Here is a 13,320-nt window from a genome sequence, read left to right as displayed (position 1 = left end):
TCCACTTCAGAGCTGCATGTGAATGAGTGTGAGTGAGTGTTTGCTGTTTGTGTGCACAAAAAGAGCCAGTAAAAAGTGCCATTGAGATGAACGGCAATGCTAATGGATAGCGTTTTATACATTGCGTCATGCATTAAGAAAATTAAACTTTGATGCTGGAGCTGTTCATGAATGAAATGGTGATTATATTTGTAACTTACAGTAGTAAATGCAGTTCTGTCCCTGTGCAGCAGAGGGCGACATGACAGAGGCAGGACATGAGACAGGTGAAAACATTTAATCATCAAAAAAAGAATCATATGATTTTATCTGCTTCTGCTAATTAAGTTTTCCTTCTTGTCTGTAGCTTTGAGGTCATAAAATGAACTTTTAGCAGATAAATATTTTGCGGGGTCTTTAAAAACATCTCTGAAGATATTGAGTTCAGTCAAGCACAATGAGCAAACACAACCAAAGCTTCTCACTGCCTCTGAAGCTGGTAATAAAGTTCATTTTCTGCCTTTGTGAACTTTGAGAAAATCTGTAATGATCAGTCTCTATCCCACTCTTTACTATTCTGCACCTACCTTTTGATTTTATTCCCTGAAGAACTTTTTGCATTTCTGATTTAAACTTTTTAATTGTTTATTTTCATTATGCATAGCATATATTATAGGAGTGAATGGTGAGATTTGCATCATTTCTCTGTCTTTCTACAAGTTTCAACAAGCTTTTTCCCGGGTTAGTGACATCACAAACCCTAAAATTTACATAAACCCCGCCCCCGAGAACACACAACAAAAGGGGGCGGGGCCATTTTGGGCTGCTTTAGAGAAGAGGAAGAGTTGTTGTAGTAGAGTGATGTTGACATGCCGTCATTTTACGCCAAACAAACGCTGGATTTGCACAAAAGATGAACATGACGGCACATGCTAGTGGATGAGTTGAATCAACTCCACAGCAACTACATCAATTTATCCACTAACCATTCAGAAACGTCTAAAAGTTGTAACTTCTTCCTGAGTCTCTCCATCAGTGTCGACTCCGGTTTGAACAATGTAAGGATGAACACCGTCATCATTTTGGCTGCGTGAGATTCTCCAGCTTTGTTGTTGTTGAGCTGTTAAAGCTCCGCCCTCTTCTGGAAAGCGGAGCTCATTTGCATTTAAAGGGACACACACAAAAACGGCGTGTTTTTGCTCAAATTTGACAAGCTATAATAAATGATCTGTGGGGGATTTTGAGCTGAAACTTCACACACACATTCTGGAGACATCAGAGACTTATATTACATCTTGTAAAAGGGGCATAGTAGGTGTCCTTTAAATAACACAAAAGAACAAAATCCAAAACGAATACAAAGCAAGAAGGTGCGTGCCAAACACAACCAACACGAGACCATGAACTGAGAGAACTCAATATGAACCAGCTGTGAACTAATCAATTAAACAATGAACCACCGTGACAACAAAACAAAAACAGGAAGAAAACACAAGAAATAATGAAGACAAACTTTCTTGAAACAGACTTGGCAACATTTTCTTTCAAATAAATTCTAATGCAAATTTAAAGCCAAACAAAATTTAAATCCAAACATGCATTTGTGCATGTAATTCAGAACAATCTTTTATCATAATATGCTTGTACTAATTACATTTATTCTTTATTTCTGTTTATTATAGATGATTTATTATTGTGTTGAATTCATGTTCCTCATAATCTTGAATCAGAATAACTTGCAGCATCTCTTCTCTTCTCTGATGATGAGGGCGGGGCAACCTGTCACTCACATGAGATCCACCAATAGCAAACCACAGACAAAATCAAGCCCCGCCCTACATTTGTTCTTGTTTGAGAAACATTTGACTTGAATATATGTCACAATAAAGACTGTTGCAACTTCGCTTTCATGCCAACTTTGACACAGGAGGGTCTATAATATTTGGAAATACACCTGGAAATACAAAAAACGCGTTTCGCAAGTCTATTTCATGCAAGCACTGGCAAATTCATATAATTTAAAAAATGCATTATTTTTGATGCAATACACCCCTATTTTTCATTGGCCGTCAATAAAGAAAGATGTTTATGTTCAGATTGTGGCACATCTACAGCAGTAATGCGTCACGTTACGGAGGTTGCAAATGACTTTAAGCTCACAGATATCATTTTAATGGCTGACTACTGCAGTAAATGTCCATTCTGATGAATCTGACGTCTCAGACTAGTTTTGAGTGTCTGAAATCATATAAAAGCAGTAGTGGAGATGACATTCACAGGGAAAGTCACATGTCAGATGCATGTGGTGTCTTCAGTCCCCTCATAAGAACTGGAGCAGAATGTTACTGACTGGCTCGTGCCCTCCGAGAGACAGACAGATAGAGACAGACAGAGCGACAGACAGGTAGAGACGGAGCGGCTGAACCCGAGGAGACAGATAATCAGGTTACTGAGGATGGATGCTCTGAATCACACATAACCTCCACCATCTCTGATCTCCCGACACATGCACACAAGCAAACTGGCACAGGACAAGAGCCATAAACAAGATAAACAACATAACAATCCCTTCTATATCTGTTTCAAAACCTTCAGCTTATACTTTTAAAGCCTCCAAGATTTAAACTGATATTTGTACACATTCATAAATGCACATAAGATAAGAAAAAACTCAATTGCTCATTTTAGACCAGTGGGTTTCAATCCATCACATTTTGGATGTCTTCCCTATTTAACAAACCTGATTCAGATCATCAGCTCATTTGGAGAAACACTTTTAGAAAGAGATCTCATTGGCTGCGTCTGAAATCGCATACTTCCCTACTATATAGTAGGCGAAAAGAAGCATGTGACAAAAGAAGTATGTCTGTATTCACAGTGTCATGCACACAGTGTGCATACGATGGGCACTTTACTATCCCATGAGGCCACGATATATAGTATAAATCACATACTCTTGTTTTGAATAAGTTTATAAGTACCTACTCGAGAGTATGTGATTTCAGATACATTATTTTTGACACAATACACCACTATTTTTCAATGGCCGTTAATGAAGAAAGATGCTCTTTGTGTTCAGATAGAGTATACGGTCACAAAATGTCATCCTGTAATGCTTTTACTTTTAATATGTTTGCATTTACAGTAAACACAGACTGTCCTCTAAAAAACACCATTGTCCTCAAGCACTTTATATATTTACGTTTTGAAGTCATGCGCCCTCTAGCTGGCATTAAAAATAGTGTCGTGTTATGTCTGTCGTCATGAAATGACGTATGACTGTCGTTACCAATCAAAATGTGCGTTCATATAAATGCAATGTGTGGACTTTTTACACCATTTGTCCTATTTTCATTTAGCAAAACTTATTTTTTATTAATGACTACACCCACCCCACCCCTAAACCTACCCTTTATAGTGCATTTACACTTTATGAGCACATGCATTCCTTGGGATCAAACCCACGATTGCATGATCACATGATTGCATATTGATATTGCAATGCTCTGTCAACTGAGCTACTAGAAACCCCAAATATGATGCAGATAAAAGGGAACAATGCATTAAAATGAAAGTGTCCTGTTGTTGATAGGGGTGCAACTTTAGTAAACACTCCTGTGGGTCGTATTTCAGGGAAGTGACAAATGACCTATATAGGCGTATTGGTTGGAGAAAAGAATATAGGTCTATACTGTAATAAATCTGTTAATCTATCAATGTTGGTGTACCTCAAGGCTCTGTTCTGGGCCCTCTACTTTTTACTAGTTGGATAAATAATCAAATGCTGTGGGTTCAGTTTATTTTATTTTAGCATTTCTCCCACCTCAGTTTTTCCTCCTCCTGCGTTAACAACTTGCTTCAAGGAACTCAAGCTGGAGGCAAAACTGGGGGTGAAAGTCAATGCTTTTGTGTTCCCTCAAGAATTTTTGCGTTCGCTCGCCAAATATTTGCGTTCCCCCGAGAAACGTTGTGTTCTTTGCAGGTGAACCAACCCAATCTCACAGCAATTTGTGCATATTTTACGAGATGGCTAATTCATAAGAATCTGTTTGAATGACCTACCCCTAACCCCGCCCCTAAACCTACCCCTCACTGGGGTTTAGACAAATCGTATGAATTTGTACGAGTGAGGTCGAACGAATTAGACACCTAGTAAAACAGGTATGGATTAGTCATGGGATAGTGTTGGGTGAACGCAAAGGTTCTCGGGGGAATGCAAAACATTTGTGAAAGAATGCAAAAGCATTGCCAAAAATGTTTTCCTCATATCTCATTTTTTCTTCATCATGTCCCTTTAGGGGCTCCGTAACCTTTAACTCTGGAAAGGCTCTATATGAATAAAAGAACATATATAACTATTATTATTATTATACAGTTGCAAAAAAAAAAAAATGTATGTGAACCACTTGCAGAATCTGTGAAAATGTGAATAATTTTAACAAAATAAAGGAGATCATACAAAATGCATGTTATTTTTTATTTAGTACTGTCCTGAGTAAGATATTTTACATAAAAGATGTTTGCATTTAGTTCACAAGGCAAAACAAACAATAGCTGAATTTATTAAAATAACCCCATTCATAAGTATGTGAAGCATTGATTCTCAATACTGTGTGTGGTCACCTGATGATCCATGACTGTTTGTGTGTTTTGTGATGGTTGTTCATGAGTCTCTTGTTTGTCCTGAGCAGTTAAACTGAGCTCTGTTCTTCAGAAAAATCCTCCAGATCCTGCAGATTCTTCAGTTTTCAAGCATCTTCTGCATATTTGAACCCTTTCCAGCAGTGACTGAATGATTTTGAGATCCGTCTTTTCACACTGAGGACAACTGAGGGACTCAAACTCAACTATTAAAAAAGGTTCAAACATTCACTGATGCTCCAGAAGGAAACATGATGCATTAAGAGTCGGGGGGTGAAAACTTTTGAACAGGATGAAGATGTCACAATTTTTCTGTTTTTGTTTAAATATCATTGTTTTTCATTTAGTACTTCCCTTCGGAAGCAACAGAAGATACTTGAATGTTTCCCGGAAGAAAAATTAAGTACAATTTACCTTGATATTTGAATTCAAAAGTCTTCACCCCCCGACTCTTAATGCATCGTGTTTCCTTCTGGAGCCATATTTTTTTTTTTTTTTTTTTTTCTTACATGCAAACATCTTTTATGTAAAATATCTTACTCAGGACAGTACTAAATAAAAAAAAAATTACATGCATTTTGTATGATCTCTCTTATTTTATTAAAATTATTCACATTTTTACAGATTCTGCAAGTGGTTCACATACTTTTTCTTGCAACTGTAAATGTTTTTAGAAGTTGTACATAAAACGATTATTGGAGTACATTTCACAGGAAAATACTATTTCATTCTTTCTACTTGAAAAATTTAACTTTTAATTCAATGCAAGACTTGCCATTTCTTTGTAATTATTTACTAGCGATTTCAGAGTGAACGTTAATGAGTGTTTAATTTTCATGAATGTCGAAATGCAAAAACAGTGATTGCTCTAAAGAATACTTTATTTTCTTCATGCAAAATATTTTTTTACTTCTCTTGCTTTGTGGGTGAATGTGATCTGCACATGTTCTTGACGGGTTTCGTGAGATTCGCTCGTGCAGTGCTGTGTGATAATGAGTGAACGCAGTTACCAGCTCCACTCTATTCACACTGAATCACAGCGCGAGGACACCCACACTGCGCGAGCTCTCTCTCTCTCTCTCTCTCTCTCTCTCTCTCTCGTGCTGTTAGAGGCGGTGCATCCTGCGCTCATTCGTCTGTACAGGGAGTTTGAGTTCCGATCCTCTTCATCACACAGAACTGAACCCGCTGACAGTTTTCACGCGGATCCCGCGCGCGCGCGCACTGCAGATGCGTTAACACTTTTGTGGCTTCCTTCCACAGAGACTCACAAAGGAAATATATATCAGACACGCGCATCATTCCAGCGGACCGAACCGGATCTGAAGGTCTGGATCCGTGGACGGCAAGGCAACAGGAGGATCTCGAACACAAGTGGATGTTGAATCGCGCTTTCCATGGTGCTGAAATGATCTGATCTGATCTGATCTGATCTCAGCCCCTCATCATCATTATCATCATCGTCATCATCTGCACAGGTCGGTTCCATAGTTTTATTGTCTTCCTGCACAAATGGATTCATTTCACAAACACCAACTTTGGTGGTTAAACATCTTACAGCTCGTGCACAAACTTACCATGCTGACGAAATACCAGACTTATTTGTATTAGCTTACCGTAAAACAAGATTTTGAAGTCTATTTGATTGATTTATGACTGTACTATAGTAACAGTAACTAGTAGCTATGGAATTTTACCACATTATGGTATGGCAAGTGTGGTTTCCATGGTAAACTTTTTGTAAGGGTGGCGTTATGCTCAGAGTACTGACAATCTGCAGAATGATTCATTTGTTGAATGAGCTTTAATTGATTCCAGTATGTTGTCGACTTCAATTTTTAAGTGCATGCAACATGACATGAATCAGAACAGCAGGTGCGACTCTGACTGGATTCTGTTCATGCACAAATAATGCCACTTCTTCCATGATGAACACAAAGCAATTATGCATGTTTAGGTGATTTTGTTACAGGAAGATGCAACTATTCAAGTGCATACCAGTCATTATGTGAATAAACAAGTTTAAACAAGCATGCAAGTTTAATCTTTGATGCATATGCTCTATAATTTCCACATTATTTTTGATGTTTTAATGCGCAGTTCAGATGAATTGAATTACTGGATTGCAGAAAATGTCATACTGCAATTAAATTCTTGTATTTTGAGGGCAGAGCTTGACAACACTGAAGTTTTTGATTGATAAAACTCATCCCAGTTTGCCGTTTAGTGCTCCGTTTCTCCAGGACACATGCCCTTCGTTCTTTTTTCACTGCTTTGTCATTTTTGAACACGCCACATTAATTCAAGGATACTCTGATTTACATCGCAAAGCTGTATAAAAATGACACGAGCGCGAGAAACCTGACGAATGATGCTGTCAAGCTCCATCGGTGGTCAGTCAGGTCGCTATCTGTCCTTCTCTGACCAGGCTGTAATTTATATTCTGACTTTGAAAATGCTCCTGTCAGGACTATATATCATGTATCCAGAATGAAAGAAAAATCAGCAAAACCAGCAGCGTCTGTCATTGAACTGGAAAGAGTGAGTGCGTGTGTAAGATATAATGCTTTCAGGTCTCGAGAGACATAATGAAGTTCTCACTTTTGTGTCAGTTTCTCTCGAAACTCCTAAAAATAGTAACAAACAAAATTTCCTATTTCCTAGGAAAACATATACTAATTTGAATGATACAAAAATTGCCAAAATTACTGTGAACATGCATAGAGTCACCAAGAAATCAAAACTGTCATTTGTAAATTTTTATTGAATATTGTAGAGTTTATTATAAATGATTTTTTTAGGGATGCACAATATATCGGCCAATATATGTTCATTTTTAATGCCCAATAAGAAAATTTGGCCGATATACTAAAGCCAATAAATAATGGATTATTTTTATATTTATGTGCATCATCCACCATGATGGTTTTGAATTGCTTGAAATATGATTGAAATCATAGTGCAACATGTGCATTTTATAGGTTACATAATATTATAATGAGAATGTGTTTGGGACATGGTTTTTAATGGTGAGACTTTTGTTTTTGTAATCAGGATCTCAAAAATATTATATAAAAATGTTGATTTAGATTTATCGGCCAATATATCGGTCATTCAAATATAAAGAATTATCGGTATTGGCTAACATTTTCATTTATCGGTGCATCCCTAGATTTATCCGTACTCATCATCATTTTTTAAATCCTTATGCCTTGGAATCTTTAATCATTCTCTTCTATGATGATGATGAGGGCGGGGCAACCTGTCACTCACATGAGATCCACCAATAGCAAACCACAACAATCCAATCAATTCCCCACAGACAAAATCAAGCCCCGCCCTACATTGGTTCTTGTTTGAGAAGCAGTTTCACTCGTATATACGTCACACTAGGGAAGAAAAGACTTCCGTTTCATGCTGACTGTGGTATGATGACAGATCTCACTGCTCTAGAGGACCAACATCCACTCTCCCTTTCCTCTCGTTGTTGTCGTATTATCATCTCGAGTCGGTGCTCTGCTCTGTTAGCATCATGCGGTGGGCTGGAGCTGCTGGTGTACCGCGGGGTCTGACGCACACAGGCTGCGCTGTCAGGTTGCGTGTGTTAGTACGGAGAGTCTCAGCGCTGGCGTGAGACCAGCAGGCAGGAACATACAGTCACACTCCAGATGGCTCCGCCGTCCGCCGCGTTCCCACAGACCTGAGGAGAGATCCGCTCCAAACTCCGCAGGGGAGCCGAGCAGAGCTGAATGCAAAGCGTTTGTGCATGTGAATATGCACCTATTATGATTTTTTTTTCCATGTTTATCTGTCTTTGTGTTGCTGTTTGAGCATGAAAAAGCTCTGCAAAGTTCCAGTTCTTCTCTATATCAGTGTCAGTGTTTCTGAAACGCCTCCATTGAGTTTTCTTCTCAATATTCCTCATTTAAATAATTCATGCACAGAATAAAGGGGCGGGGCCTGCTTGAGTTGAAACTGGTGGTTATGGTAAGGGGCGGGACACATTTTTAATAGGCGCTTTTACATTTAGCTTTGAAAGCGAATCTTCTGCCATCGTCTCGTCAGTCAGCTCCTCACTCCTGCTGCTGATCTGTGCTGCGACTCAAACACATTTCCCAAACACCAATCACAACACACTGCTCCAGCCGACCAATCAGAGCACATTGTGCTTTTCAGAAGGAGGGGCTTCATAGAGACAGGAACTAAACAGAACATTCAAGCATGAAAACCTGCTCTAGTAGAGCCCAAAAATTTGCATGGAGTCAAGTTAGTTTAAAAGATTAAAACGAGGCTGAACAGTTCATTCTGGTGTCGATTTTTCAGAGATTCACCCATATGTGCATATTAATGTGTGCATGTTTCTTCATTACATAATCTCGATCCCTTTAATTAGATAAATATGGACTTGAAGGGAGCAATCAGTCTTGTGTTCATGTATTGATTTTCAATGGGAGTTTATATTCTCTTTCTTCAGCGCAACTGAAAATTGAAGCGTAATTCGCTAAATTTGAGTTTAATCAAGATGAAAGACTTTCCTCCATTAGAATAGCACTTTAATCAGGTTTGATAGTCAAATTTTGCACTGTAGAGAAGAACATTTGGCCCGTGTGCATTACTGAAGTGAATGAGAATGGGAGAGACAGAGAGCATCTTAGATGTGATTCTGGAAGGAGGCCTGGGCTTTCAGCTGAAAAGCTTCTTATTTCTATCTGGGTCCTTTTCAGCTCAACAAAAAGCCATTAACCATTTAGATAAAGAGCGAATAGACCTGTGTCTACAGTTCACTGTGGGGATGTGAAATCATTTTGCGTTTTCATGGTGCTGCAGCATCGGCATGCAGTGGCATTTCACACCTCGTTTATTAACAAATGATGATATTTTCTAGAATGTCTTTCTGGTACTCTTGTGAAAAAGTGCACATGTAGTGTACTTCAAATCATAAAAGTATATTTTTAACTACTGTACTTGTAGAATATAATATTAACAAAATAAAAGGCCACTTAAGTGTACTTAACAAACTTAAGTACACTTTTAAAAAGTGCACCTTTTGTAATAATGTCACATTAAAAGTTTTACTTTAAAGTACATTATGATAATCACGATGTTCCTAACTTTAAACTGTTTATGATGCATCAATATTTACATTTGTGCATTTAGGAGACGCCTTTATCCAAAGCGACTTACCATACCATAGAATTATAGAATTAAAGTGCTGCATTTTGACTATTGAACAACAGTTCCAGATTTAGCAGTTTCAGATTTGTCAGAGAATATAGAATTATAGAATTAAATTGCTGCATTTTGACTATTGCATAACAGTTTCAAATTCGTCACAAAATATAGAATTATAGAATTAAGCTGCTGCATGTTGACTATTTCACAACAGTTTAAAAAAGAATATAGAATTATATAATTAAACTGTTACACTGTCGATTTCACAACTTACAATAACAGTTTCAAATTGATCACGGAATATAGAATTATAGAATTAAGCTGATGTTTTAAACATCCTTTTTATGCTTTTGAGAAACACACTTATGTATTTCACTTATGTAATACACAAGTACGCATGTACTTGTTTATAGTTTTTACTGTGTTATTTAAAATTACATTTAAACTTAATGTATTTTAAATATATGTATATTACAAATGTATATAAATACATAACATAGAAGTTTCAGTAGAAATGACATTATACAGTACCATAAATGCTTTAAACTTTAACCATATCAAAGGCAGTAGAAGTAATTATGAAATTACATATAAAGATGTACTTAAGTCATACTTAAGTGGGTCAAAAAAGCACTCTTATGTTCAGCTAACTACTTTTTCACTGGTTATGAATATCTTTCTATACTATACTATAACTCTTAAATTGCATGATGCGAGTTTTGTTGTTCAGAGAGTCTCTGTTTGTAGTCAAATATCATACATTTTGACTCAGACGCTTGAGTTCAGGAATTCTCTGCAAGTTCCTTCACTCAGAGAAACTTCCAGGATCCTCTCAGTGAACTGCAGTCCATGAGAAGACTTGTATTACAGGGGTTGGATGAGGTTTAAATGAAGATGATTAGCATGATGCAATCAGGATGATTAATAAATAGATTTAAGAAAATGGGAGTGGTGTTTGCATGTGCCAGACTCTCTAGGGTGTTGAAGGTGGTTGCCAGGGTGTTGCTATGCAGTTGCTAAGGTGGTCTGGATGGTTGTTTTTACTGGCCCAATATTATGATAATCACAATACTGTTTATGATGCATTAATAGTTGCATTTATGATTTTAGCAGAGGCCAGTTTCTTACAATAGAGGTGTATTTGTCACAAAATATAGAATTATAGAATTAAACGGCAGCATTTGGACTATTGCACAACAGTTTAGCAGTTTCAAATTTGTCACAGGATATATAATTATAGAATTAAGCTGCTTTATATTGACTATTGCACAACAGTTTCAGATTTAGCAGTTTCAAATTCAGCACAGAATATAGAATTATAGAATTAGACGGCTGCATATTGACTATTGCACAACCATTTAAGATTTATTAGTTTCAAATTCATCACAGAATGTAGAATTGTAGAATTAAACTCTTGCACTATTTCACAAGTTTCAAATTTGTCAGTCTAGAATATAGAATTGTAGAATTAAACTACTGCATATTGACTATTGCTCAACCATTTCAGATTTAGCAGTTTCAAATTTGCCAAATAATATACAATTATAGAATTAAGCTGTTGCATATTGACTATTGCACAACCGTTTTACAGTTACAAATTCATCACAGAATATGGAATGTAGAATTATAGAATTAAGCTGCTCTATATTGACTATTGCACAACAGTTTTTGATTAGGCAGTTTTAAATTCCTCACGGAATATAGAAATAGAGAATTTATCTGCTGCATTTTGACTATTGCACAACAGTTTCAGATTCAGCACAGAATATAGAATATTAGAATTAGACAATTGTATATTGACGATTGCACAACCATTTCAGATTTTGTAGTTTCAAATTTGTCAGTCTAAAATATAGAATTATAGAATTAAACTGCTGTATTTTGACTTGCACAACAGTTTCCCAGTTTCAGATTTGACTATTACACAACTGTTTCATATTTAAGTTTCAAATTCATCACAGAATATAGAATTATAAAATTAAACTGTTACACTGTCTATTGCACAGCAGTTTCAGATTTAGCAGTTTCAAATTCATCACATAATATAGAATTATAGAATTAAACTTACACTTTTTCTATTTCACAAGTTTTACAGTTTCAAATTCGTTAGAATATAGAATGTAGAATTATAGAATTAAACTGCTGCATATTGACTTGCACAACAGTTTCAGATTTAGCAGTTTCAAATTCGTCACAAAATATAGAATTATAGAATTAAGATGCTGCATATTTACTATTGCACAACCATTTCAGATTTAGCAGTTTCAAATTTGTCAAATAATATAGAATTATAGAATTAAATTGCTGCATATTGACTATTGCACAACCGTTTTACAGTTACAAATTCATCACAGAATACAGAATGTAGAATTATAGAATTAAGCTGCTGCATATTTACTATTGCACAACCATTTCAGATTTAGCAGTTTCAAATTTGTCAAATAATATAGAATTATAGAATTAAATTGCTGCATATTGACTATTGCACAACAGCCTTACATTTAGCAGTTTCAAATTCATCACGGAATATAGAATTAGAGAATTTAACTGCTGCATTTTGACTATTGCACAACTGTTTCAGATTCAGCAGTTTCAAATTCATCACAGAATATAGAATATTAGAATTAGACAATTGTATATTGACGATTGCACAACCATTTCAGATTTTGTAGTTTCAAATTTGTCAGTCTAAAATATAGAATTATAGAATTAAACTGCTGTATTTTGACTTGCACAACAGTTTCCCAGTTTCAGATTTGACTATTACACAACTGTTTCATATTTAAGTTTCAAATTCATCACAGAATATAGAATTATAAAATTAAACTGTTACACTGTCTATTGCACAGCAGTTTCAGATTTAGCAATTTCAAATTCATCACATAATATAGAATTATAGAATTAAACTTACACTTTTTCTATTTCACAAGTTTTACAGTTTCAAATTCGTTAGAATATAGAATGTAGAATTATAGAATTAAACTGCTGCATATTGACTTGCACAACAGTTTCAGATTTAGCAGTTTCAAATTCGTCACAAAATATAGAATTATAGAATTAAGATGCTGCATATTTACTATTGCACAACCATTTCAGATTTAGCAGTTTCAAATTTGTCAAATAATATAGAATTATAGAATTAAATTGCTGCATATTGACTATTGCACAACCGTTTTACAGTTACAAATTCATCACAGAATACAGAATGTAGAATTATAGAATTAAGCTGCTGTATATTGACTATTGCATAACAGTCTTAGATTTAGCCATTTCAAATTTGTCACAGAATATAGAATCATAGGATTAAACTGCTGTATTTTGATTTGCACAACAGTTTCTCAGTTTCAAATTAATCAAAATATAGAATTATAGAATTAAGCTGCTGCATACTGACTATTGCACAACCATTTCAGATTTAGCAGTTTCAAATTTATCAGTTATAGAATGAAACTGCTGTATTTTGACTATTACACAACTGTTTCATATTTAAGTTTCAAATTCATCACAGAATATAGAATTATAAAATGA

General features: G+C 35.8%; 1 protein-coding gene across 5 annotated transcripts in view; it reads left to right on the top strand.

Moving 5' to 3' along the window:
• The window catches only part of chst8 (carbohydrate (N-acetylgalactosamine 4-0) sulfotransferase 8), a 236,610-nt gene that overhangs the window by 22,716 nt on the left and 200,574 nt on the right, over window positions 1–13,320 (top strand). For 2 of the 5 annotated variants that reach the window (XM_048169415.1, XM_048169419.1), the window contains exon 1: window positions 5,413–6,098. The gene's annotated coding sequence lies outside the window, so the exon portion shown is untranslated. Of the gene's footprint in view, window positions 1–5,411; window positions 6,099–13,320 lie in introns of those variants that run through there. The other 3 variants (XM_048169416.1, XM_048169417.1, XM_048169418.1) reach the window with 3 other exon arrangements.

Source organism: Megalobrama amblycephala, linkage group LG19, assembly GCF_018812025.1.
Source record: "Megalobrama amblycephala isolate DHTTF-2021 linkage group LG19, ASM1881202v1, whole genome shotgun sequence".
Lineage (NCBI taxonomy): Eukaryota > Metazoa > Chordata > Actinopteri > Cypriniformes > Xenocyprididae > Megalobrama > Megalobrama amblycephala.
The sequence above is the reverse complement of the archived record's forward strand: the minus strand, read 5'-3'. Positions and strand labels throughout refer to the sequence as shown.